At 36.6% G+C, this 27,057-nt stretch overlaps 1 long non-coding RNA gene across 4 annotated transcripts in view; it reads left to right on the forward strand.

The window, feature by feature from the left end:
- LOC139080951 (uncharacterized) overlaps positions 1-27,057 on the forward strand; it is a 158,723-nt gene that overhangs the window by 44,166 nt on the left and 87,500 nt on the right. For 2 of the 4 annotated variants that reach the window (XR_011535842.1, XR_011535843.1), the window contains 2 exons: positions 18,344-18,427; positions 22,877-23,014. This is a non-coding gene — a long non-coding RNA (uncharacterized lncRNA). The remainder of the gene's footprint in view (positions 1-18,343; positions 18,428-22,876; positions 23,015-27,057) is intronic. The other 2 variants (XR_011535844.1, XR_011535845.1) reach the window with 1 other exon arrangement.

Consider the following 27,057-nt stretch of genomic DNA (forward strand, 5'->3'; position numbering starts at 1 on the left):
AACACCTGGCAAATTCTTCCTGTTATTCAGGCACCTGTGGACCAGACATTGAAGAAGATGGAATATGTACAAGGATCCAAAAATCACATCATAATCTATCATTTTGTTAGTATGGTTTGCCTGCCTTGACTTTCTCATTACTTCAGCTGAAATCTTTACATACTTCATCTTCATTTTTTTTAGCCTTAAAATTTATGATACTGACGGGTCCTGTTAATCAGCTGCTGGATTCTGCATTAGAGATTGGTCTATTTAGAAGCAGGTGTAAACAGGAGATGCAAAATATAAAAAGGTGTCTACGAGAATCTTCAGGGTGATGGGATCCAGTGACAGGAATTCCCAGACAACCGCTAAACAGCAGCCCAGGGAACAGCTAGAATTCCTGGAGGAGACCGAAAGGCTCTGGGAGATGATGAATAAATGAAAAGCAATAGGATATACTGGAGTATATGAGGAAGACATTGGGTTTAAAACTAATTCGGCTTGACCTTTTTTTTCCAGAAAGGCCTGATGCAGCCTGTTGACCATGCGTTGTACATCTGCTTCAAACATTTACAATGTCCCAAAGCCAAGAATGGTGCCCTTAAAGATAATGTTGCCTCCTCCATATCAGCATTTCTTTGAGGATAAGCATTTCTTCCCAGAATCTAAAGATTAATTTCCGACTTGCTTTAACTCATCTCATGACCACTGACCTGCTGAGCACCAACTTGCTGTGCTCACCTTGTGACCACTGACCTGCTGCGCTAGCAAAACATCTCGTGACAGTAGTAAAAGAGATGTTCCTGTCACATGTGATGGATGCTCTTTGTTCCAAGATGGTCTAGAACCACTCTGTATACCCCACTTCTTCAGAGAGCTTCCTTCCTTGCTGGAAAAGTCCTCCTGGGCTATAGTCCTCAAATTAGTGTGTAATAAATTCACCTCAATTTTGATTTATAGATTGATTATGGAGTATAGAGATAAGTCTTTGGATGATAATAATAAAATACAAAATGTGTATGAATGTTTTGAGAATATATTTATATAATTGAGGAAGGGTGTTGGTTGAGGTGAAGAAAATTATAATATATAGAATTCAAGACAATCATTAACTCAAACAAAACCCAAAACCTTCTTATCAGGGAGGGAAACATGACCAAAGAATAGACTATAAGGTTAAGCTGAGACTACTTTTAGCAAAGTCAAAATAACTTTAACATTGAACTGATGTATGATAGAATGTAACTAATGTTGGAGACTAAGGAGAAGTATGCTTATATGTAGGAGGTGTGGTACAGGATTGGTTGAAGAAAGTTGAATATTCACCATTCAAAAGAGAAAGTCATTAGATAATGCTGACATCAGGCGGGGTCAAATCAGGAAAGAGAAATACCATTTATCTGATCAGAAAGAATTTAAGACAATTTTTTTAAAACTAAGTATAAAGTTATTAACCAGGTAAATTGCCTGAAAGGATCAAAAGAGAATTCTAGGGAAGTAGCGAATAAAGGAAGTAGCTATCACCTCTTGGACTGGTGGAACAAAAGGAAAGAGGCTGAATGATTAAAACCTCAAAGCTTAGAGGAGGATCCCCCCACAACTAAAATTCAGACTTCTAAGGAAGAGGCGCTTCTCTGCCAGCGTTGGTGTCTCTGAGCTCAAAGTTGTAGCCTTTATGTGAGCCGTGAAAGTGAGTCAATCAAGTCTCCCTTCAAGAGAGTACTGGCTATGGGAGCACATTTGGCTGACAGACTTGGGTGAAGCTCTGAGAAAGTACTTGACCAGCCCCACAGGGAGCTCTAGCACAAAGGTTGCTCACAGAGGGGCTCTGCACTGGTCAGCTGGTCAGAAATGATGAGTTCTTGTATCACTGTCATGTTCAGTTTTTGGCTGGGGCCTGCCTAGGAAGCCCATATTGTGCAGCACTACACTATCATGCCTTTCCACATATTGAGTATGTAGGTGGATATATGAGTCCAGTGTTCACAGAAGAAGTTTGAATTGAAGATGTAAATTTGCGAGTTGTTAGGACACTGATGGTGTTTAGCATCATGGGAGTAGAGTTAAATAAATAGAGTATTGAGCTCTGAGATGGAGGAACCACTGAAATAGGAGGGAAATCAGAATAGGGTCATGTCAGAAAGCCAGAGAAGGATGGAGTGTTCCACTCTGTCAAATGCTGGTAAGAGGTGAAATAATTAAAGGACGAAAACATGACCATTGAGTCAACTGAGAAGGGATTGGAGGAAAATATAGACTACTCTTTGGAAAAGCTTTGCTGTAAAGATAATTGGGAGGTATATAGACAGGGACATGGGGCCAAAAGTGTTTTTATTTTAAATGTTTTTATTTTTCAATTTAAGAGGAGAGGTCCTAAAACATGAGAACCAGACTTCTGATGAGAATGATCCAGGAGGAGGGAGAAAGATGTGATACAGGAGAGAAAAGGATAGTTGCAGGACCAGAGTCCTTAAGTACCAGGGGCTCAGGATCCAGGGCACCAATGGAGTAGTTGATCTTCTTTGGGAATTGTATCTTTCACTGTAATAGGAAGGAAGTCAGAGTATATGAGCACGGATGCAGGCAGTTGAGGAGATGTGGTGTGGGAAGGCTGCAGATATTTTCTTCTAATTGTTGTTTTCTTAATGAAATAGAAGGTAAAGAAGAGGTGTTAGAGATTTGAGTAGAGAGGAGAGAAGGACAATGAACAGTCTGGGGAAACCTACAAGATGGCAGAGCTGTTCAAGTGCTCCTATTTTGTGCAAAATATTTCATTGTCTTTGGAGAATCGTTTTATAGAGGTGAAATGAAAGCCTGGAAGGTCAAATGTCTTATCCAAGATTAAACATCTAGGTAATAGCTGGATTTGAACTCAAGTTCAGGTCCCAGTGCTCGTTCTGATCAAACACTTCTGTGTATTTCACTTGTGTGTTCATAATGTATTTCCTTTCCAGATGCTCAAACTCCTGCTTAGAATATACCTTTTGATGTGGAGGAGGCCTTCTCCCAATGCACTGCTCTGCATCATTGACAGTCTTGCAAAAAAACAAAGCACTTTCTCCAAAGAGTGGTTCTATAAGCAGAAACTCTACAATAACTTGCCCGTCAAGTGCATTACAAACACAAAGTAAGCAATAGATGTCAGAATTGGAAGGCATCTTGAAACACTTGAGTGGGCTGATATATTTTAGAGGTGGTGAGTTTGTATGAGGGACAACAGGATGTAAGACAAAAAGATTTCCAATATATAAGGGGAGATGAATATTTACTATCTCAGAGTTATTCTGTGATTAGGAAGATCAGGTTCTGAAAATGCCGGGTAGTGCACGCAGTAGAGTCCATACTGGGCTCGCAATGTTTAAGGATAATAGAGGCAGCTAGGACATTTTAGTGTGACAAGAGACTTAGAAATCACATCATATCCCATCCTTATTTAATAGATGAGAAATATGAGGCCCGGAAAATTTCAGAATGTTCACAAAGGTCACAAAAGCTAATTAGGGGAAGAACTAGAGCTGGAAGCCTGAGTTCGGTAGTCTTATTTCAGTGTTCTTTCCACTACAGCATGCGCTGTTTAGGGAAAGAAAAGAAATACGTGTTGAGCGTGCATGTGTATGTGGTTCAGAGGCTCTGAGTAACAGGCTGTGCTCCTAAATCTAGGTCAATGAAACGTTCTTTGAATCTCTGTTCTGCTCCTTGTTAGCTGTGGAATTGTGAGTGGACTCCTTCTCCTCTTTGAGCATCAGTTTCCGCATCCGTAAGTTGGGGTTGCTCATATCTAATGTGTAAGCTTGTTAGAAAAATAAAATGAGATTGTGCAAACGCTTCTAGCCTATTTTCTGGCAAATTTGTGAGTGCTCAGTAAATGTTACCTCCTTTTCCCCTTTTCTTTTCCTATTTTATATTGAAAGGATGGCGTAAATAGGCAAGTATTTGCACATACATAGTGAAGTAGACTCTATGTTTCTTTCTTTTGCCAAGGGTATATCTGTGGGAGGGGCTTATTTTTCCTCAGAAGATAGGTTCTCCCAAAGAGGAGCAGAATGTAGAGTTCCCATTTGTTGACCTCTTCTCTTAGTAAACATCCAGACATGGAGAGAGATATCTGAGGGAGCTGATATTCCAAAAGTGTAGCAAAGGATGTGAGCGGCCTCTTTATACCAACAAGACGTGAATTGCAATCCTGATTGACCATGAAAATCATGTGGAAAACTAAAGATAAGATTACTGGCAACTAATTCCAGATGTATTCGATTGATATCTCTAGGAGTAGGACCAAGGAGTCTGTATGTTTTATAATACTCTTCAGGTTAACATATGGTCTGAGGGGACTTTGTTGTTCAAACTGACATATTTGTGAGTTTCATTTGATAATTACCTTTTGTGCTGCAAACCACTGTGTGTGTGTGTGTGTGTGTGTGTGTGTGTGTGTGTGTGTTTGTGTGTAGAGCAATTGGGCCAGAGAGATTGAGGCAGCAAGAGATTGACTTGGAGATAAAGAGAAATAGATGGAGATAGAGCTTGAGACAATTACTGTGTTACAGAGACATTGAGAGCACCCCTAGTCTATTTCTAGAAGAAATAGAATTAGATGGGTACCTGTGGACATAAAGAGGACTTTCTCAGTAAGGAAATGAATCTGGCTCATTCACAATGTGAAAATCAACCAGTTCTTAGATGAATTTTGTGGCTGCCAAAATAGTTTTCTGTTGTGCATATAGGATGGAGGTTTGCGTCCTAGCTGTAAGGCACCAGGGACCTTTCCTTATCCTCGTTGTAATGTCTTGGCCATGCCAGTCTGCCCAGAGAGATGACATGACTGGGAGTTAGCAGAGAGAATCATGTAGGGCATTCACTGAAAGTTACATTTCCTTCCATTTTTGGAAGTGCATTTTGGAAGTACAGTGCATGATTTTCAGTAATTCTGGTGAACGTGTGCTTCTTATGCAGCAAATAAACGTACAAATGTGCTTACTGACAGCCAGCTGTGGTGGGTAAGAACTGTTAATTTCAATATATTTCAGAGGTTGTAACGTTTTCAGAAGCTTATGGAGAGCAAATTATGAATCCTTTGACTTCTTTCTCATGTTTGGACCAAAGAATTTCATCAAATGGCACACTATGCTATTTTTTTCCTATTTTCGTAAAGCAGTAGTGTATTATTTTCAAGGCAAGCTAGAACTAATTAATATGTTTCCTGAAAATTGCATTTGAATGAATGGCATTTTCATTATAAATGCTAACTTGAATACATTTAGTATGTCACTAATTCTTCAAGTGTAATGTATCTTTTAAAAACCATCCATTTCTTTTAGGAATTCTTGTTACAATGTTCAGACACATAAGTCAAATTCAGCACTTGTTTGCAACTAAAGTGATTGTTAATAAATAACGGGCAGTTTTGATTTAGAATGAAGGTTTGTTTTTATCCAGTATTTCTATTCAGGGCATGTCTGAAAAATCAAGGCATATGTTTGTGACTCTAGTCCCTTACCTCCTTCCCCTCCCCCAATTTTAGTCCATTCTATTAGCCGATTCATGGCTTCATTTCCATCCCTTGCCCATCTGGCCCCCCTGGTTGATCAGTTTACAAACACTCTCTGAAGCTCCTTTAATTTTCTTGTCCCTTTGTCCTGTTGCTCACCTTCTGGGAGAGTCCAAGATGCTGACTCAATAAATTTGGCTACTTATTTGCCAGGCCTGCTTCAAGACTTCTAAGTATTTTGGGGGGAAATCACATACCTTTGAATTATTTGCTATTTATTGTATTAAAAAACATGCCCAAACTCAATGACTTATAACAAGGACCTTTTATTTAATTCATGATTCTGAGTATTGACAAGTTAGTCTCAGCTCAGCTGAGAGCTTCTTCTGTCCTTGGCTGGGCTGTCGCATGCATCTGAAGTCAGCTTCAGGTCAGTAAGATGCCTCTGCTTCTGAGGGTTGGCTGGCTCTCAGCTGGAGTAAAGGGGAGATGGAGGGCGACTAGATCTCATGTCTGTCATCATCCATTACAGCAGCCTGGGCTTGTTCCCATGGTGGCTGCAGGGTTCCAGGAGGGAGAGTGGAAGTCTTGAAACCTAAACTCAGAACTGACCCAATGTCATTTATGCCACATCCTATTAGCCAAAACAAATCACAAAGTCAGTAAAGATGCGGAAAGTGGAAACATGAACTCCCCTTTTTGAAGGGAGGAGCTGCAATATCACATTGCAAAGGAGGGGATATAGCGAGGAATGGAGGTTTGGGACCATTTTTTGCAGTTTGTCACAGTTCTCAAAATTGGAACCACTATAAATTGGTGGTCTCTAAACTCCACTAATTTTCCCCTGCTGCTTAATGATCCTTTTGCTTATTCCTAGAGAGCTCCTGATCACACATCCCATGGCAGCTGGTCCAAAGCTTTACCATTCTCCCTTAACTTCTCTCTACGTCTCTCACTCGCAATATACAGCAGCAAGCCCCCTATATCACAGACAAAGTATAGTTGCTCAGTAGGGAACCACGTCAACTTCTCTCTACTTCTGAATTTGACTATAATATAGGTAATCCCCTTATCTGACGTTTTCTCTCCGGCCTCAGACGAAAAATGATGTATCCTTTCGTCTAAAACTGAGTCAGCTTGTACTCCACGTTCCACAGCTTTCTGCACTCTCCATCAATAATCTCCTTATTCCTGTATATTCAGTTGGATCCATTGCTTCTTTCTCCCCAATCTAAATTTACCAATGTGCTTAAGTCTTCATCTTAAACTTTCCCATGAGCCTACATTTCTTTCAAACTACTACCCTCCCCATCTCAGCACCAGTCCAAAGGGTATTGAAAAAGCAGTCTGCCAGAAACACAATGTGGTGAAATGGAAAGGACATAATTTTTGAAGCCACAAAGAGGGATTGAAAGAGAAAAAGTATGAGTTTATTCCTCATACTTTTATCAGAAGGATAAAAATAGACTGATGTTTGTGAATATAAGCAAGATTTCCTCAATAAATAAATTGGTTTGGCCCTGCTACTCCCTAACTGAGTGACCTCTTTTGAATTTTTTTTTAACTTCTTGAAGCTGATTTTCAATATCTGTAAAGTGCTGTTAGTAATATAACTCATAGATCTGTTATGAATATGTATTTGAGTGGGCACACTTCAGGCACATGATATATGAGACTTACCCGTATTAATATCTATATGATGATTAGAATATGGCTTCTTCCTCCACTACTGTATGTAAACTGTTCTTAAGAAGGTCATCGGTACCTGCTAATTCTGAAAGCCAGTGGTTTATTTTTATTCCTCCTTCAACTTGACATCTCTGCAGCATTTAACATTGTTCATTCTCTCTCCCTTCAATAAAATCTCCCCTCGGTTTCCATATATGATACCATTTTTGGTTTTCCTCTGATCACTCTGACCTTACCATTCAATTAACTTTGCTTGTTATTTTTCATTGCCAATTCCCCAGCTTTTGGAGTTTCCCAGGATTCATTACTAGATTCTTTGATCATGTATACATGCTCAATTCAGGTTATCCAAACTGTTCTCATAGATAAAACAAGCTGATGGCTCTCCAAGCACCAGCTCACATCCCATACTAAGTTCTAGACCTTATATCCAACTGCCTACCTTACATCTAAAACTAAGTATTTCAAAAGACATCTTGACTTAATGTCTAAAACCACAGAAATTATCTTCTATCCCAAATATGACCTTCTTCGTATATTAACAAACTTCATTAATAGTGTCACCCATCCATTGTCTCACAAGCTACAAACATCAGACTAACCTCCACTCTGCTTTCTTTCATCCTACTCTCATCACCAATTCCTGTGTCTTCTACCTGAAATGTCACCGAAATCTGACCACTACTTTCCCTCCTCATTTTGGGTGCCATATCCTTGCAGAACTGGAGAATATATAAAAGTTTAGACAGCAATTTAAATCAGTGGGGGAAGGAAATGGCAATATAGAAATGGTTACATAGAGAGGAAGCAATGTAGTTATACTTATATTTCATACTGTATTATCAAAATGTATTATACATGAATTGAAGGTTTAAATCTAAAAAAATGAAAACATAAAATAACAATATATAGGTGAATACTATCTCATCTTGAGAGAGAGATGGGATTCCTGAGAATAAAAACAAAGCAAAATATTGCTAGAATTGTAATTTAAATATTTGAAGCTATTATTTGTGAGAATAAGGGAAAATAAAATGGTATTAAAAATGGAAATATTTGCTACTTATAAGACAGATAAATTGTTAATATCCCAATACATACCTAAAAGATAAATACATCATTAGATAACATGGGAGTAAGATCATGAACAAAATAAGACATCTAACTAAGTAACAAACATAGAGAAATTCTTCACTTCAGTAGTTATGGAAGACATTGCTTAGCTATGTCTGGTTTTGTGTCTGGAATTTTTGCCATAAGCATCTTTGCTGCAAGAAGTTTCACTGCACAACTAATCGGCAGTAAGGGAATTGTGCCATAAAAGATAAAATAATTGGCTGACAGTTTTGGTTTCATTTGGTTACAGATGGTTTTCATAATGAAGCATGAAAAATGAATAACAAAATTAAAAACACTTGACTGCAAAAAATGAAAATAAAAAACATTTGAATACAAATATTTGAATATTTAAATCTGTGTGTATTCATGGCAATACTGTGCAAAAATCTGATTTTATTTTGTGGATTGTTACATCCTAAGCACTTTGTCTTCCAAGTCTTTCATTCATAGCATTGTACTTTTTTTTTTTTTGCTTGTTGATTTGTCTCCTCCTTCGACATCTCATTTTTTTTCCTTTTTTTTGCTAAAATGTCTTTCTGTATTAACAGAAGTATCAGTTTCATCCAAATACCAGGATGCATATTTGTAACCAAATGAAAACTTTATAAACCAAATGAAATGAAATGAAAACCATTTGTAACCAAATGAAACCATAGTGAGACCAAAACCATCAATTAACCAGTTATTTTATCTTTTATGGAAATATTACCTTTATAGCCAATTAGTTGTGTGGTGAAAATGTTGGTGGCAAAACTGCTTATGGCAAAGATTCTTATGGCGAAAATACCTAAAACCATTGCTAGCTGTTGACCAAAGACTGTTTCCCTTTTTTTCTTGAGCATGAAGCTAGATTACATTCCCAGCATGCTCTGAAGTTAGGTATGGTCATGTGACTAAGTTTTCTTCTATGTAATGTGAGCAGAAATGATGTTTGTCTCTTAAAATCCAAACCTATGGGGGATAGTAGCAGTCTTATGTCAGTGTCAATACCCAGTTTATTTGCATACATTTTGTTTTACATAAGCGTTGCTTAACCTATAAACACTTTTCCTTCCTTAATCTTTTCCTCTTTTGGCTTATTGTGATGGGAGCACCCAGGGTAACATTGGGAGCTGTGTACTTGACACGGCAGAGCCACAAGACAGTAGGAGCCAGGCTCCCTAAAACCATACCATTAATTAGGAACATCCACCTTGTACTTTTTTGTCAATGAAATTAAACTTCTTTTATCTTTGAACCTTTATACACTGTAAGTTCTATGTTTTTTCCCCTGAAGTCTAAATGGTAGAATTATATCCAATCATTGAGTATTATGTTTTTTTGATGAATATAAGGATATTGATTAACATAAAATGCTTAAAAATCTTAAGTTCTAAATCTGTATGCAAAATTTTAAAAATGACCCCAAACTTATAGGAATAAAGATTAGAATTTATACCAAAATATATAATAATGCTTATCTTTGGATGGTGAGATTGGGTGATTTTCTTCTTTTACTCCTCTGCATTCTATAAATCGTTTACAATGAGCATGTTATTAAAATTAATGCAAATGTGTTTAAACCATGTGCAATAATTCATTGAAATGTCCAGATAGCACATTAAGAAAGAGAGATAATTAAGTTTTGTAAACATAGCATACTATATTTCCTCACTCATGGGAAAATTTTAAAAACAAATAAAATAGAAAGTCAAAATATTGATTCAGTCTTTGGTATTTGCAGAAATAAATACCAAATGGTGATTATACTGTATTTGTGCAAACATTTCATCATTTGGGCTGTTGCTTAAGAATCATCCAGTGTCTTGTCTATAGACATACTAAGATAGTTATTAATGTCTTTCTTTGGTAAACTAAATGTTTAGTAAAGTTTTGACTCCATGAAATTCAAAATGAGAGAAAGTCTTTCTTTTTTTTTCTTCTGATTTTCTCCCCAAATCCCCCCAGTACATACTTGTATATTTTTTAGTTGTGGGTCGTGCTAGTTGTGGCATGTTGGACGCCTCCTCAACGTGGTTTGATGAGTGGTGCCATGTCCATGCCCAGGATCCGAACCAGCAAAACCCTGGGCTGCCGAAGCAGAGCGCACAAACATAACCACTCAGCCACAGGGCTGGCCCTGAAAGTATTTCTGCAAAATAAAAGGGTAGAAAGGAAAGACGGGAAGCATAGAATAAAAGCCACCTAACTGAATTATAATGACAAAATGCAGCATTAGTTAACTAATGGCATGCTGTCCTCCTGGCAATTTATGGGGCCTGGACATGTATAAAAATAATGTCTTTCAGCATATCTACTTTGTCTAAAATTAGAGTATACAATGAACTTATCAAGATTTTTGAAGGTGGAGTTCTCTTCATCACCAACAAGCATTGTTCTGAAATGTGCAATGGCCTATGAGAATGACCTAACCAGTGACATTGCATCATTATAGTAAAAGAACAAAAGCTTGTTTCTAATACAAAAACTGTCCACTATAGGTAGAGATCACTTTGCTATCGAGGGCAACACAATATAGGAAACACTCCAGAGAAGTTGAGGCACATTCCTCCTGCATCAAATGTAGAAGATTATGCCCAGGTCTAGTCTACAGATTCAGAGATGTGTAATGCTGATTCTGCAAGAGAAAGGACCATTTTATCAACTGAAAAGATTCAAATTCCATTAGAAAGAAGTCCATAAACTCCTGTAAACACTCTTTTTACTTCTGAAGTGATCTTGACTTTTTCATACAGCATTGTAAACCAGAACTTGCATCGCTCTTTCTTGCATTCAACACTTATTTTGGTTTTGCTTTGTGTGTCAACTGTGCTAGTCACTTAAGATGCAGAAAAATTGGCACTTTAAAACTAAAATACCTTTTAAAAGTAAAATATTAAATCAATACAAGAAAATGTACACGGTGGAATTTTAATTTGCTACACTTTTAAAGTTCAAATTGACAACATACACCTATTAGAAAGTCAATCAATATAAACATTGATGCTATCATTACGCACACCAAAATTTTAAATCCAAACCTATGGGTGATGGTAGCAGTCTTATATGAGTGTTAGCATCCAGTTTATTTGCGTATATTTTCTTTTTTTTTAAAGTTATCTAGGGGCTGGCCCTGTGGCCGAGTGGTTAAGTTCGCGTGCTCCGCTGCAGGCGGCCCAGTGTTTCGTTGGTTCGAATCCTGGGCGCGGACACCGCACTGCTCATCAAACCACGCTGAGGCAGCGTCCCACATGCCGCAACTAGAAGGATCCACAACGACGAATATACAACTATGTACTGGGGGGCTTTGGGGAGAAAAAGGAAAAAATAAAATCTTAAAAAAAAAAGTTAGCTAGACAATCCTCATTTACACATATAAGTTGTAGGAATTGTTAACACATTGTTAACAATTTTTTGTTACATTGTACATTTCAGAACAATACTTGTTGGTGCTGAAGAGAACTTAACCTTCAAAAATTTGTTGACAATTTTTGAAACCATTTAAAATGATCTAGAAACTTAAAGATTTCAAAGTTGAATCACTAACTATTTAAAGATAGAATAGCAGAGTTTTTAAGAGCATGGACATTTTAGCATGGTGATTAAATGGATTTAAACTCAACCATAACTCTGTTACTTGCCATCTCTACAATCAAGGGTAACTTAACTTCCGCAAGTCTCAGTTTTTTCAACTGCAACATAGAAATGAAAATAGTATATGCTTCCTGATGTTGTAAGAGTATAATGAATAATCCATGTAAATTACTCAAGATAGTACCTGATACATAATAAACACTTGATGTTATCATTGTCATTAGTAGGTATAATAATAACTTTCACTTCTTATCATACTTATTTTGGCTACAAACCACCTCAAAACAACTTATGAGCTAAAACTGTTTAATATAGCATTATTATATGTTTTACATTTGTTTTTAATTAAACAACAATATGTGTAATGAGAGCATGTACTCTGTGCCCAAAACAGATGAACTGAGCCTTGCCTGGCATTTAACTGTGTATGGTGTCCATATGCTGTAAGAGTGCACCTGCTTGAACAATTTTATGGTGAATGGATAGGCAGGGACTGAATTTAGGAGAAAAGACATTTGCACAGTTATCACCCTCCTAACTAATAACATGTTTATAAGACTTTTTAATATATTCCAAGTGACAGTAAAGGGGACAAAAATGAATTGACCAACCAGCATTATTAATGCACTGGTAACTTCTAGTGCATTCAAATCGGGTATATACAAACAATTCATTCAAGTGTGCTTTTTAGTATAGTTTTCAAATGAACAAAATATTACTTTAAAAAAAGGTATTAGAATAAAACATTGCAAGAACTCTGATGTGGAATCCAGCATGAAAGTCACTGGTGTGCTCAAATAAGTTACCTTCAAACCCATTGGTAGAGAGTAAGCATTCAATAGATGTTTGTTGGGTAAATTGCTTTTTCACAATGTTAGCCTTCATATTGACTCATAGCTTCAGTTGTGCTATTAGTAAAGATTAACAATAGGTGAAGCTTTATAGAATCTGTGAGTGTTTTAGATAAAAAGGGGATGTATTGACTAATGTAGCTGAAATTTCAGGAATTTGTTGGCTCAGACAGGCAAGGCTGAGTGTAGGGTTCAAGCATTGTAATTAACATTGAATTCCTTTCCAATCCAGCTTTGTCTGTGGGCATCAGTCTCAGGTTTCATGTGGTAGCAAGATAGCCGCCAACAGTTCCAGGACCTACCTATATTCTCCCAGCTTCAAATCTTGTGGGCAAAGAGCCCACTTTGTCTTAGAAGTCCTAACAAAAATCTCATTGACTTTGATGGAATTTCATCGTCATATCTGAACCAATAACACTGGCCAGGGGTATAGGAAGATCTTGTTGGACAGTACTGTGTAACATGCAAACCCTAAAGCCAAGGAGGGAACCAAATCCACTGGAATATTGAGGACTGAGAACAGAGTTTTTACATGGAGTAAAATTAAGCTATAGTTACTGGAATGAGAGTGAATGAGTGCTGGAGAGTCAAAACAACAAGGAATTAATACCAATTTTGTAGAACAATATCCAGGGAAGAATTTCTGGATTTTTGTAGCCTGCTTAAAGTGGTTCAAACTGCTCATAACCCTATCTCACATATCTGCTACGAGTACAATTTCATACTACTTAAAACACATAGACTGTACATATCTTTGTTTCTGATAGTGGGACTCTGTTATCTCTGTTGGGTTTAAGAACATTTGTGACTAGAGACTTTATTTAAGTCCTTACCATTAAGCTGTATAGCCCCAACATTAGACTAAGAAAGGTTCACTCTCTTAAGGATGCGCTGAGGCATGTTGTAGGAGTAGATCGTTCAATAACACTTGCTAGGTTTCCCAGAGGTGAGAACATCATTCCAAGTCTAAATGGCGGGAATTAGTCTCATTGAATTATCAAAGTGCAAATGTCTTCAGACTTGCCTAAGCCATCTCCATCCAACCTCAAGTTGAGATGAACAATACAATCAATGCCTTCTAGACACTGCTTTATTAACTTTTTTCTCATTTCTTAAACCACAAGTTTTAGACTTCTCTAAAATTTTACATAATTGAAATTATAGTGCTTATGATTTACAAAGACCAGAGTGCAGATGGACCCATAGCAGGTAATTTCTTTCAGGTCTGATTTGACTGCAATAAATTCATTAGAAACTTCACATAGAGAGCTATCTATGTTTGAAAGTTCCCTTCCTGAAACGGAGCTTACCACCATTGATCCTGGTTCTGTCCTCTGGTTAAAAATATTCTCTAGAGAAATGGTTCCAAAAAATATTGTGCGTGAGAATCACCTGAGGGCTTGTGAAATATGTATATATCTGTCCAGACCCAACTCCAAGAGGTGGTTTCGGTAAGTGGGTGAGGCCAGGGATCTGTATGTTTTTACAAGTACCTCAGGTGATTTTGAAACAGGTAGTCCAGTAACGATCCTTGGAAAAATACTGCTCTAGAGATACCTGGTGCTTAGTTCTTGTCTGAATCTTCTCTGGAGAATGTGAACCAAGCACCAGTTTTTCACTGACCGCAGCAATTACAGGAGAGGAGTCACCTAATGTTCCTGCTCTCCTGAACATAAGAGAGAATTTTATGGGTATCCTATTGCTCGTTAAACAGGCATTTTGATTGAGTGAAGAGGTGGCAAGGAAGAATAATGTTAAGAATGCAATGTTGTGCTATGGTTTAACCTCGGTGAATTATTCTCTTAGAATTCCCATTGTTGGGTGTTACACAAATTTTGGGTAAGATTATTCCCTAATAGATCAGACTTGAATACAATGTTTTCTAGGCAGCTTGCTGGATGCTTTCAGATTTATTATCTAATTTGTCACAACAGCTGTAGGAAGTAGGAATGATTATTATGCCTATTTTACAGATGAGGAAATTGAGGCACAGAACCGCCAAGTAATTTTCCCAAGGTCCTACAGTCTATATATATGGACACTAGAGAGACCTTTGATGTGCAACATGCTTTGGGGTCCCAGCAGGGAAGAAGAAGGTGACTGAGGATGGCACTGAGTAAGAACTGAGATAGCAACACCAATGGCTAATTCCTGGTGGGCACAAGTTACTTCAAGTTTGATCCAGCATTAATATCTGAAGGCTGACCTGAGCCACGCATAGAGAGGATCTTAGTAATTATTACTTTTAGGATTTGATGTATGTTAGAGAGGTCTATTTCAATCATGGATACTAAAGATTACTAAAGTTAAATTTAAAAGTTTGCTTTGCCTTTAATGATCACAAAGATGAAAACCAAACGAAGCAGGTCTGCCTTTACTCATACGACTGTCATATGAAGTAGCAATGTTTTCACGTTGTTTTGTTTGTTTGCTTTTTGAAAGCTACAATTATAATTTTATTTTTATGGTGGATGTTGGAAAGCATAGAGGGTTAGACAAAGCTGAGAGTACATGCTATAATGAAATGCTAAAATGTACTGGAAATGTACTTTCCATCGATTTAGGATTGAAGGATATTGAGAATTAGGATGTTTGGGATAAATGACACATTTCTAGATAATTTTATGTTTTAGGTCTTTGGGATGTTTGGAAAGGGTAGGGAAAGCTTAAACACAGTTCTCATCTATAAAATGGGGCTTATAACAGCACATACCTCATAAGATATTCGTGAGGATTAAATATGATAACGTGTGTAGTCAAGGGCCTAGTGTGGTGCCTTGTAAGTAAGACATAATTATTAAATGATAGCCAAAAAACAAAAAAAACAAAAAAAACAAAAACCCAAGGCCTAAAGCAAAGCCAAAGTTAATAAACAACAAACAAAAACCCTAAGCTCTCCTGTTTGGTCTCTTCATTCTTCTTCCCTCCATGGATATGGAGGAGCATGTATACCCTAATACACTGAAGCAGGAGCCGATGAATTTTTGAGGAGTATAGTTTAAGCAAAAGAGTGAAGAGAATAGTTAGGATAACTGTTCTCATTCTCTGTTATATTCACTTCAAAGTGTGCTTCAAGATGTCTTATGTACCTAAACACCCTGCTACATGTAATTTTAAAGGTAACCAAGCAGGTGGATGTATAAAAAGATTATAAAGGGTAACATTTCATGAAGGGATGTACTTAACAAAGAACTGTGACTTGATGACAGATTTGGTTAACATATGAGGAGAGTAAGCATGACTATAAATAACTACAATGGAGAACTTGTTAAACAACAGAAAATTATTCTTCTTCACTCCTTTGCAGAAATGATTTGAATTTAAAATTTCCTCTGCAAAGGTCTTTCATCTAGTTCAATGCCCAGTTTCGCTCCCACACAAAAGATTCCTAGTTTCCTTTGTATTTTCATGCCACTAGTCTGCAGTGTCAAAATTCAATAATAAAGTTATTTTGATTAATGTATTTGGCTACTTTTTCTCCATAGGAAAATATTGACAATTATTTCCACAAATTAAAGTCAACTTAATTATAATAACTCATAATAACCACCAGATCCTCTGAAAGAGGAACTCTTTCCCTTCAGAGCTCTACTGAGTATTAAACGCTCTTGAAGATAAGGCAGGCTCAAGAACCCTTGATTTTGACACTTGATTTTCCCAAATGTTTATAGTAACCATTCAAAAAATGTTGATATGTTGAGACCTTCATTTTAGCTTAGTGTGCCCTCATTTTGATGATTTTTTGTTAACCTGGAAAACGATACAGAGCATCCACCATGACGGTTCAATGTCTGTTTAAGCAACGTTGCAGATGTCTCTGCTTCAAATAGCAAATTCTAGGCTTAGAATTTAATTTTTCTGTGGCAAAATATTTACAAAAACACATTTTCCTAACTGTATAGCATGAAAGGATAATAACCATCCTTTAATTTTTAGAAAAAGTAGAAAAAATATGTATTTTATGTGAATGAGATTTGGTGTACCTGCGCCCCGGAGCCCAAGCATCAACAATATGTATTGGTAGTGCCGTATGTATTACAGCTGACAGTGCTGTTCCAGTCTGAACTACTCACTAGTCATCATCAATGAGGATTCAAAATAATTGTTTCCTTCTTTAACAAACCTGCGAATGTATGACTTGTTATAATACAACTGATGATGAAATACAGATATGTTGATCATACTTTTTATAATTACTAGCTTTTCATAATGAATAACCACTAAATACACACAATAAATTACAATGATGTCTTCCAGCTATTTAAAACATCAAATGTTACCAATGCCCTAGAAACATTTCTATTCAACAGAAAAATATTTTTGGTTAAAAAAAATCGTGTCTGAAAGGTCATAGCATCACTTACTCTGACCGCTCAACTAGATAACGTTAAAATGTATCAAAGAAGGAAATAGTAAAGAATCCAGGTATTCTCTTAATGAATATGGAACAAACTGCTAATCATTTTTTTGGATGCTGCAAATACTAGGACTGGACTGATTTCTCAGTGGAAAATTGCCATTGATAATTACCTGATAAAGATTCAACCTGCTGGGGCTACTGAGACCAATTTAGCATCTTGAAACATTATTATTCCATTTAACGAAAATAATAGGTTACAATTTCAAGATAAATGACATATAAGGGAACATTGATGCAGTCTTGATGTTAGATGAACATTGTTTTATTTTGATTTTTTTCATCAAAACCATACAAAGCTGATGGGAACAAAATTTTCACTGTATGTTTTAATATAACTGGTCATTTATTCATCTGAGCTTAAAGCCCATAGATTAACATTTCTGATTTAATCTGAGTTTAATAGAAACATTTTGCATTTCTTAGTCACAACCAAAGATATAGCTTAAATACCATTATTACATAAATAACTACAACCAAGGAAACTTTTCCACACAATGTACTAGATAAGATTCTCACATTAGCCTGCTTGTTGCAAACTATGTTCAATGCCGAAAAATTACAATATAATTTAAAAAGTTTGAATAGTCAGAGTTATTTTTACATGGATTTGACCTGTGCATTGGGAAAAAAAATAATTTATTAATTTGGCTTGAAACCAAGTTCCTCTCAGTTTGTTGCTTTCGAACCCTAAAGAAACAAACTTTCTTTTTACACAGCTATGACTATTCTCAAACTGAGTTTTTACACACCAGATTTAGCAAATATCCTATTAAATAGCTGGTTTTGTCTCATTGTTTATTTTATTTTACTCTCCCATTCCTCTACTGAAATCCTGAAATGTACTGGAAATTTACTTTCATTGATTTAAGACTGAAGGATATTGGGTATCATGATGTTTCTGGTAAAAGACACATTTCTAGACAATTTTGTGGCTTGAAACTTTGGGGTGTTCAGGTAGGGTAAGGTAAGCTTAAACTTAGTTCTCATCTGTAAAACAGGGCTTGTAGGAGCGCACACTCTATAAGATAGTTGCAAAGATTAAATGTGATAATGTATGTAGTCAGTGACCCAACAGGATGCCTTGCAAATAGTAAGTCATCATTAAATGTTAGCCAAACAAACCAAAACACAAAACCGAAAGCCTAAACCAAAGCTAAAAAAACCCAAAATCCCCAAATCAATCAAGATCCTTTGTGATATTTTTTTATTTTCTTTTTCTTTCAGATACAAGAAAAACCAGGGTGGTGGAGAAGCGTGGATTCCTTCATACACTAAAGTAGTTGCCAATGAATTCTAGGGGAGTATAGTGTAAGCAAAAGCATGAGAAAGAAAGGCTTATAAGACTAATGTGTGTGTGTGTGTGTGTGTGTGTGTGTTTTGCTTTCTTGAATTTGACATGTTTTAGGAAATCGTACTTTTTAAAGTATGATTTCTCAAAATGTCTTCCTTGTGTTAACTACTTCTCTGCATTAAAATCATTTGGGGGCTGCCTATTAAAATGAAGATTTCTGGAAACTGAGCCTAAACTTGAGTCAAAATCCTTGGGGCTTGAGACCAGGAATCTGCATTTTATCCAGATTTCCAGGTAGTTTACATGCACACTAAAACATGAGACCACTGCTTCAATAATTTAGGTTTATGCATTCATGAGGCTCTTGTCTATAATTCATAAAGTAGAAGAATGGATAAAAGAAAAAATATTTATTAAGTGTGTCACTGCTGTCAGATTTGCCCAGTAGCCAAAAATCCAAATATAAAATAATCCTCAAAATATGTTAACTCTGTCAAAAACAAATGAAAAATGAATAAAATCCAATAAGGAGTTTTAGGTAGTGGAAGATCAAAAAGCAACCATAAGGAAAGTAGTTAGAAAATGTATTAAAAGGAGCACAGCAGGAAAAGGAGTAAGGAAAAGACTTGAGATATTTGGATGGAAAGAAAGATGATTAAATGATATATTTTATCTTCAAGTATAGATTTTAATAAAACAGAAGGACCATCTTGAGTGGCAGGGAGTTCAAACACTGAACAAGCTTGTAAGCTTGTAAATGAGGTTGTCAGATTCCTCACGTTGGAGATGTTTACCGTAAGACGGGTGTGCAGGCATGTTGGAGGACTAGAGGAGATCCATTTAGGAAGTTAAGAGTTGGGCTAAAAAGCTTTACCCTTTCCAATCAAATTCAGGAGGTTAATCAGAGGAGACTGGTGGCAATGCCTCTGTTGTGTTCCCAGCATGTTTCTCAAGATGCTTCTTACTGACTGGAAAAAAGACACACATAAATTAAACAAGTAGAGAACAATGCAAGTCAGTGAATAATCAGGTCATGGGTTGTATAGTTCAGGATCTACAAGATATAAGAATTCTGAGAATTGTTTTAGATATATTTTTTCAAAGTGAAGCTATTTCTTGCTAACCAGTTACAGTCCTGATCTGATCACATTATATGTAGTTTGAAATGTACTATGTTCATGTTTCTTTTCACTTAATAATAATAATATTAATAATAATAATAGCTAACACTTAGTAAGGAATACATTTTGGCCAGGTGCTATGCTTTGTATGCCTTATTATATTTATCGTCTCATTTAATCTTACAGTAATCTTTGGAGATAGGTCCTATTATTTACATGATTTGACAGACAAGCAACTTGAAGCACATTTCATAGATAAGTAACTTGCCAAAGGTCAGACAGGAGGTGGTGGAGCCTGCATTAAAACTCAAATATTTTGACTTCAAAGTCTATGCTTCCAACTGCTACCCTGCACTCTTTCATGGAGTTGTGCATTTTATTGAGGTTTCTACTCATATTTCTGTCTTTACTGAATTTACACATACACTCCAAATTTCAAACATCCTGGTATGCTCCTTTCTGTCGTTTGGCCCTGGCACTTTCAGAGTTCTCAATAAATATAACGTTTGATGATATGGTGCCCCCATATTTTGAGACTTCTATTAAACTAAGTTATACCCTTCAACATAATGAATATAAATGACTATTGTCCCGATGGTAATAGAATTAAAAACAACATATAGAAGATTAAACTGTTCAGTTATGTTGTACGTTGTATCCCTATTGAGAAAGCAAGAGAATAATGATTCAGTTAAAAACAATTGCTCCCTCCCTTTCATAATTACTATGTTCTATTTATAATCAGGCAAAACAGCATGACTTGATCATGGCATAACTGAAAGAACAATCAATTCTCTGTCATAAATTAGCAAAACCAAGGCTGGCTTAGGGATCAGGACTGTTCTGTAGTGAAGTGAGTGTAAGATTTCAGCCTCTCTGTTAAAAATCTGCAGTACCTGATTGAAGTAGTTAAGACACATGACTTCCTGCCTTGCTTTTCCTGATTAGTGGCATTTGAGTGTCCCACAAACAGAAGAAAAGACTAATCCTCTGGAAAGTAGCACATGATGAAGAGTATAAAGTTATTGCAAAATGCATAAGCAATACTAATGAATATCATCCAGTCATGCCCACACAGGCTTAGAGTTAGCAAGACAAGCCAGGAAAGCACTGGTCTTGAAATTACCACCCCACTAACATCAAAAATAAAATTCTGCATGCTGCATATCATGTTTTAGTCATAGTACTTTCCAGTGGAAATATGACATGATCACATATGTAATTTTAGCATTTCTAGTAGCCACTTTAAAAAACATAAAAAGAAACTGGTGAAATTAACTTTAAGAATATACTTTATTAAAGCTAATATATCCAAAACATTACTATTTCGACAGTGCCACTAGCCACATTTCAAGTGCTCAATAGCCAGATGTTCTTAGTGGCTACCATATTGGATAGCACATTTTTAGTGCCTTAAAAGTAAACAAATATTTGGGAAATGTTTCCAACAGTTTTCATTCAGTCAAATTGGTTGGGTTTATACAAACAGATGCAAACTGTGCTTGTACTTTCCTTATTCCTTCCTATGGGGTTGATTATAGGGCTGTGAATAGAGTGAGTACTCAATACATTGTTTTGTCTGTCTGATAGAACCTGCTTCTGCCCTAAAAGATATCAGACACACAAACTTATTGAAACTCTTGTGTGTAAAAACCACCCCACTAGGGACAACCAGGGCATATTAGAAACAAAAGACATGCTCTGACTTGCCCTTTTATTTCAACTTTAATGTTATCCTAACTTGGTGGAGAAGTTCGGAGTGATTGTCACTGTAGATTATAATAGAATTCATCAGACATGATTTGCAAAAGGTGGCTATGGTTGTTAGACTTTCTTCTTGGGTAGGCTTCATTCAGAAGTCATATGGGCAAGAGTTCATGTCACATGTTCAGCCTGGTGATCAAATAGTGTGATCCTCGGCATGCTATTAAAGTTCTCTGTGCTTCAGTTTCATAAAATGGCATTAATAATAAGACCAAACTCATAGAATTTTGTTGTGAGTACTAAATGACATAATATATGTGTCTTAGTCAGTTTGGGCTGCTATAACAGAATCACCATAATCTGAGTGGCTTAAACAACAAACATTTATTTCTCACAATTCTGAAAGCTGGCAAGTCCAACATCAAGGTACCAGCAGATCCTGTATCTGATAGAAGCTCTCCTCTTGGTGTGCAGAAGGCCATCTTCTCTTTGTATCCTCACGTGGCGGAGAACAGAGAGAGAGGAAACAAGCCTTCTTCTGTCTGTTCTTATAAAGGCACTAATCCCACCATGAAGGCTCCACCCTCATGACCTAATTACCTCCTAAAGGGCCCATCCCCAAATACCATCACATTGGGGATTAAGGTCTCAATATACAAATTTTGGGGGGATACAAACATTCAATCTATAGCAGAATATGAAGGGCTTACCATGATGCTTGACAGAGTAAGCACTTAATAAATGGTAGTGCTTTGTTATTTTCCTACTTCCATTCAAAATACCCTTTCTAGATATATTTGGCAAAATGATATGGATGCAGTGTTTAAGGGTAAATAATATGGTAATGTTACAAGGCATTTACTCTCTATATGAATTATCTAGTAAGCCATGTCTAATTTAAGGGTGTATATAGATGTATAAAAATAGGTAAAATTTGTTGATCACCTACTATGTCAGGTGTTATAGTGGGAACTATCTATGTTTATATACGTTTTATATTTTAATGAGAAAAATGGGCACCATAATGAGGAGAGTTGAAATAAATATTGGGTAATGTCAATATGAAACATAAATTGATACTGGCCTATGTGCCAAGAAAAGATAGCTAGGAAAACAAAAATTCCAATCTTTTCCTCTGATCTGAATCTTTCAAAGTCTCTTTTTAAGAATACGTGAATATTTAAATAGCAATCCAATTTTCTAATATAATCTTATCACATATCGGTAGTTAAGGGGAAAAGTAACTAAATACAAATACTTACTGGAGAAATCACAGATGACTAAATGGAAACCATTAAATCAATGAAATATCAAGATTTTTTCCCATTATAGTTCATCTTTTTGGTAAAGCAGCAAAAATGAAATAAGGTGAAAATAATATTAACCTGCTTTTTTATGGCTATATCCCACAGAAATTATGTCAAAATCAGACCTATTCAGGCAATGGTATTGGTCCCTTGTTCTGTCTTTTTTACAAGGTCCTAATAAGAGGGTACTGGTAATTGGCCAATTGCTATTGAAGGAAGTTGGCAGGCAGTGCCATTTGGGAATTGCAGATTTATTTCCTAAAATGGAGACTATCTCATAAATTTCTGGCCCTTAGCCTTAAACCTTTCTCTGAGCTAATACCAATGATTACAGAAATGATTTGGTTCAGTGAAGACTTCTTCCAGAGAGGTCAGAAGTGGATCACTCAAATGGCCTTGACAAACCAACTAATATCTCCAGAAGGTCGCTCTGACAGAATGGATGACACCAATGTCATGCTGTCTAGCCAAGGTAAGAACAAGTTGCTGCTAACATAATTGTTCCAAGATAGAAATATCGAATTACATAAAGTCACAGTCTCCTGAAGCAGTTATTGCTGGAGCGCATTTATTTCAGTTTGAAACTGCCTTAGATATTCATTGGCTTTGACAGTATGATAAAAACTAGCTTAGGTCGTATGCCTAACACCAATTATATTAGATAATGAAGTGTGCATGTTTTCTTCCAACACGTTCCTAATCACTGCATTCAGTGTATGTACACAGAGGCAGATGCTATAAAAGTATCTATCAGTATTAGCATTTATGCCTTGTCGAGTATTCTCTGTTATAGAAAAAGTCTAGCCATCAAGTGCCCTATATATGGATGTAAATCATGTCATAAGCTTTTATGAGGAATATGTCTCTTTACTAATATGAGTGAATTAAGAGACGTGTGGTGATGCATGCCAAATATGTCTCTGTTTGCTTTATGTCTCTGCTGATGATAAGTCTATTTTGGGCTGAGTTTATGACAGCACCTGGTTTTTTTGGACAATCATTTTTATTCCATAAGACTCAAAGTGGTTTACAGAAGAACACATGAAAACTCTTTTTATTGATTGTTGCTTATGATATTTAAAGTCAAGAAGTCATCCTTAAAAGTCTGAGTCATCCTTTCAGACAGACACATGGTTAAATGGTAAGAACTGTCACTTTATCCATTTTGCAGTCACTCTGAGTAGCAGGGTGATTAGCACCTAAGAACTTTTCTCTCTTCTGGACCTAGAAAATTTGTTTTTTGTACGGTAATTTTTGTACTGAGATCACTCAATAACCTACCAATAATGACCATCCTGAGCCATCTGGTGTTAGATTACCTGATGTGTAAGAAGGAGGCAATTGCATATAGACCTAGAACTTGGTAGAAATTATAGTCATTTTTACACCACAGACACTTCTTTACCTCTCTGATATATATATATATATATTTTTTTTTTTGAGGAAGAGTAGCCCTGAGCTAACATCTGCTGCCAATCCTCCTCTTTTTGCTGAGGAAGATTGGCCCTGAGTTAACATCCATGCCCATCATCCTCTACTTTATATGCCCATAGTCCTCTACTTTATATGTGGGACGCTTGCTACAGTATGGCTTGACAAGTAGTGTGTGGGTCCGCACCTGGGATCCAAACCAGCGAACCCCAGGCCGTCGAAGTGGAACATGCAAACTTAACTGCTGCGCCACCTGGCTGGCCCCCCCTCTGATATTTTTATTTATAATTACAGACGTCAGTCAGTAACAGATGACTTTTTTCCCTTAGCAAAGATGCCTTTGTTATATTTTCAGGTCCACAGAGACCAATATCACAGAAAGAGATGTTACAGGGATTATTTCCAGAAATATAAGGCAGGTCAGAGGGATTTTTCAGGTGGTATCAACCTCTCTAATGTGATGAACTTAGACAAGCTGATATGATAGAGATAGGGAAAAAATTATAACAGCAGTAGCAAATTGTAGAGCAAAATAGAGGACTAAATTCAAAAGTTGAAGATAGTTTCTAATTGCAAAATGATATAGTGCCTGGATCTGCACTATTCCTTCATTAGGACTTAATGCATAACTTACAGGGTACGTCTCCCTGTGAGAAAGAGTTGATGGGATTTATAACCAAGGAGTTAATCAGATCAAGGATGATACATTGGTATTTGACTGTAATATCAAAACAGCTAATTAAGCCCGAGTTTGTTGAACACAGACTGCCGTTCTCTTACACTCATTGGTAAATGCCAAACCTTCTAATATTTCACTTTTCGATAGATATTGTGGTAGTCAGAAGAATGTCCCCTCCAAATATGTCCACGTCCTAATCCCCTGAACCTGTGAATATGCGACGTTACATGGCAAAGGGGAATTAAGGGTCCTCTGGGTGAGCCCAATGTTATCATGAGTGGATGAGAAAGGCAGAAGAAGTGATCAGAGTGATGCTGTGTGAGAAGACTTGACTTGCCTTTGCTGGCTTTGAAGATGGAGGAAGAGGGTGATGAGCCAAGGTCTCTAGAAGCTGGAAACCGCAAGGATAGATTTTTCTCTAGAGCTTCCAGAAAGGACTACAACCCTGCCAACACCTTGATTTTAGCACAGTGAGACCTGGGCCAAACTTCTGAACTATAGAACTGTAAGACATAAATTTATGTTGCTTTAAGCCACCAAGTTTGTGGTAAACTAATACGGATATGTTAAAACAACCAAAAACAGCTGATATTTTCTTTTCATTTTAGTTCTTCATTCACTTAACATGTCTTTCAACTTCTGCCAGGGAGTTGAACATTTTTATCTAACGGTTTTGGTAGTGGAAATTTCGTTTGCCCTTTTAATCTACGGAATACTTGTCAGCTAAATTAATAATGCTCAATTGAGAGTAAACTTTGCCTTTGGATTTGTTTTCCAAAACAGCGTAAAGAAAGTATTCAGACGCTAATTCAGGGTCTCTCAATCTGGGGACTGTTGACGTTTTAGGCCAGATAATTCTTTGTTGTGGAAGGACTGTCTTGTGCATTGTAGGTTGTTTATCAGCATCCCTAGCTTCTACCTACTAGACGTTGGTAGCATTTCCTTCCCAGCTCTGACAGCCAAAACATGTCTCCAGATATTAACAAATGTCTCTAGGAGACAAAATGCCCTCTCCCCGCTGAGAACTACTGCTTAAGGTGAAATGGCCAGCTTAAGAATAAAAATAGCAGAGATTCCATAAATTGGTAATGACCCCTAATCATTCAGAACTCTATTTTAAAGAATTCATTAAAATATCACTAATTTATATATCAATTGTATTAAAATCGTTATTTTTTTTAAATTTAGGAGTTTTGCAATGTTGCTTATACTTTCACTGTTCTTTCTGGATAACACCAATCAGTTCTGAGTAAGAAATGTGACTTTTTTTCCATGGACATATAAAAGGTTTTGTGCGATAGTTGAGAGAATTGGAACTAAGGCATCCCAACCAAAGATTAGTGGAAAAGACTGCTGAAATCCATTTTCCAGCTTTCCTCTGGCTGTCTGAGGAATACAAAGAAGTCATTAGTTTCACTCTCTCTCACTCTACTATCCTAAGGCTATATAATATGCCTTCTTCTTTAAACTATCATTTCTTACTGACATGTTTTACTGATCGGGCATTGGTTCCTGAGAAATCAATAATACATGATCATAACTGGAAATTCAGAGTATACTCTTTGAATAATTGTAAGGTAACAGGGCCTGAGGCTTGATGGGAAATTATATATAGGAGTGCTTATAACATTATCCTTCATTAAGATTTGAAAAACATCCACAATTCTAATATTTAAGTTTTACCTGAGACCATTTTAACAGCACTCATAGAACTAAGTCATTAATGGAGTACTGAATTTGGAATTAGCCTATGGACTTTAACTCATACCACAGTGTAACCTTGAACTCATCTTCTCTCCTCTACAGTCATGAAAAAGAAAATACACTCATGGCCTTTGTTTTTGGATATGATCATTGATTTATATCACTTTTAAAAGGAGTATCTCATGTCAGGAGTATATTAGTTACTTATTGAATACAAAACAGATGATTCCTAAATTTAGCTGCTTAAAATAATGAAAATATTCTTGCACACAGTTTCTACGGGTCAGGAATTTGGGAGTGTTTAACCGGGTCTTTCTTGGCTCAGGATCTCTCATGAAGCTGCAGTCACGATGTCAGCTGGAGCTGCAGTCATCTGAAGGCTTGACTAGGACTGCAGGATCCTCTTCCAAGATGGCTTACTCACATGGCTGGAAAATCAATGTTAGCTTTGGACGAGAGGCTTTAGTTCCTTCCCACATGGATCTCTTTTAAGGCTGTTAGGGTATCCTCATGATACAGCAAGTGGATTCTTTAGAGTAAATGATCCAAGAGAGAGCAAGGTGGAAGCCACAATGCCTGTTTTGGCCTACTGTCAGATGTCACACTCCATCATGTCTGCAAGATCCTATTGATTACGCCATATGTTACTGCTCGTCCTCCTAGAAATTGACACCAAGATGCAATCAAACATGCAAGAAATT

The sequence above is a fragment of the Equus przewalskii genome, chromosome X, assembly GCF_037783145.1.
Source record: "Equus przewalskii isolate Varuska chromosome X, EquPr2, whole genome shotgun sequence".
NCBI classification, from domain to species: Eukaryota; Metazoa; Chordata; class Mammalia; order Perissodactyla; family Equidae; genus Equus; species Equus przewalskii.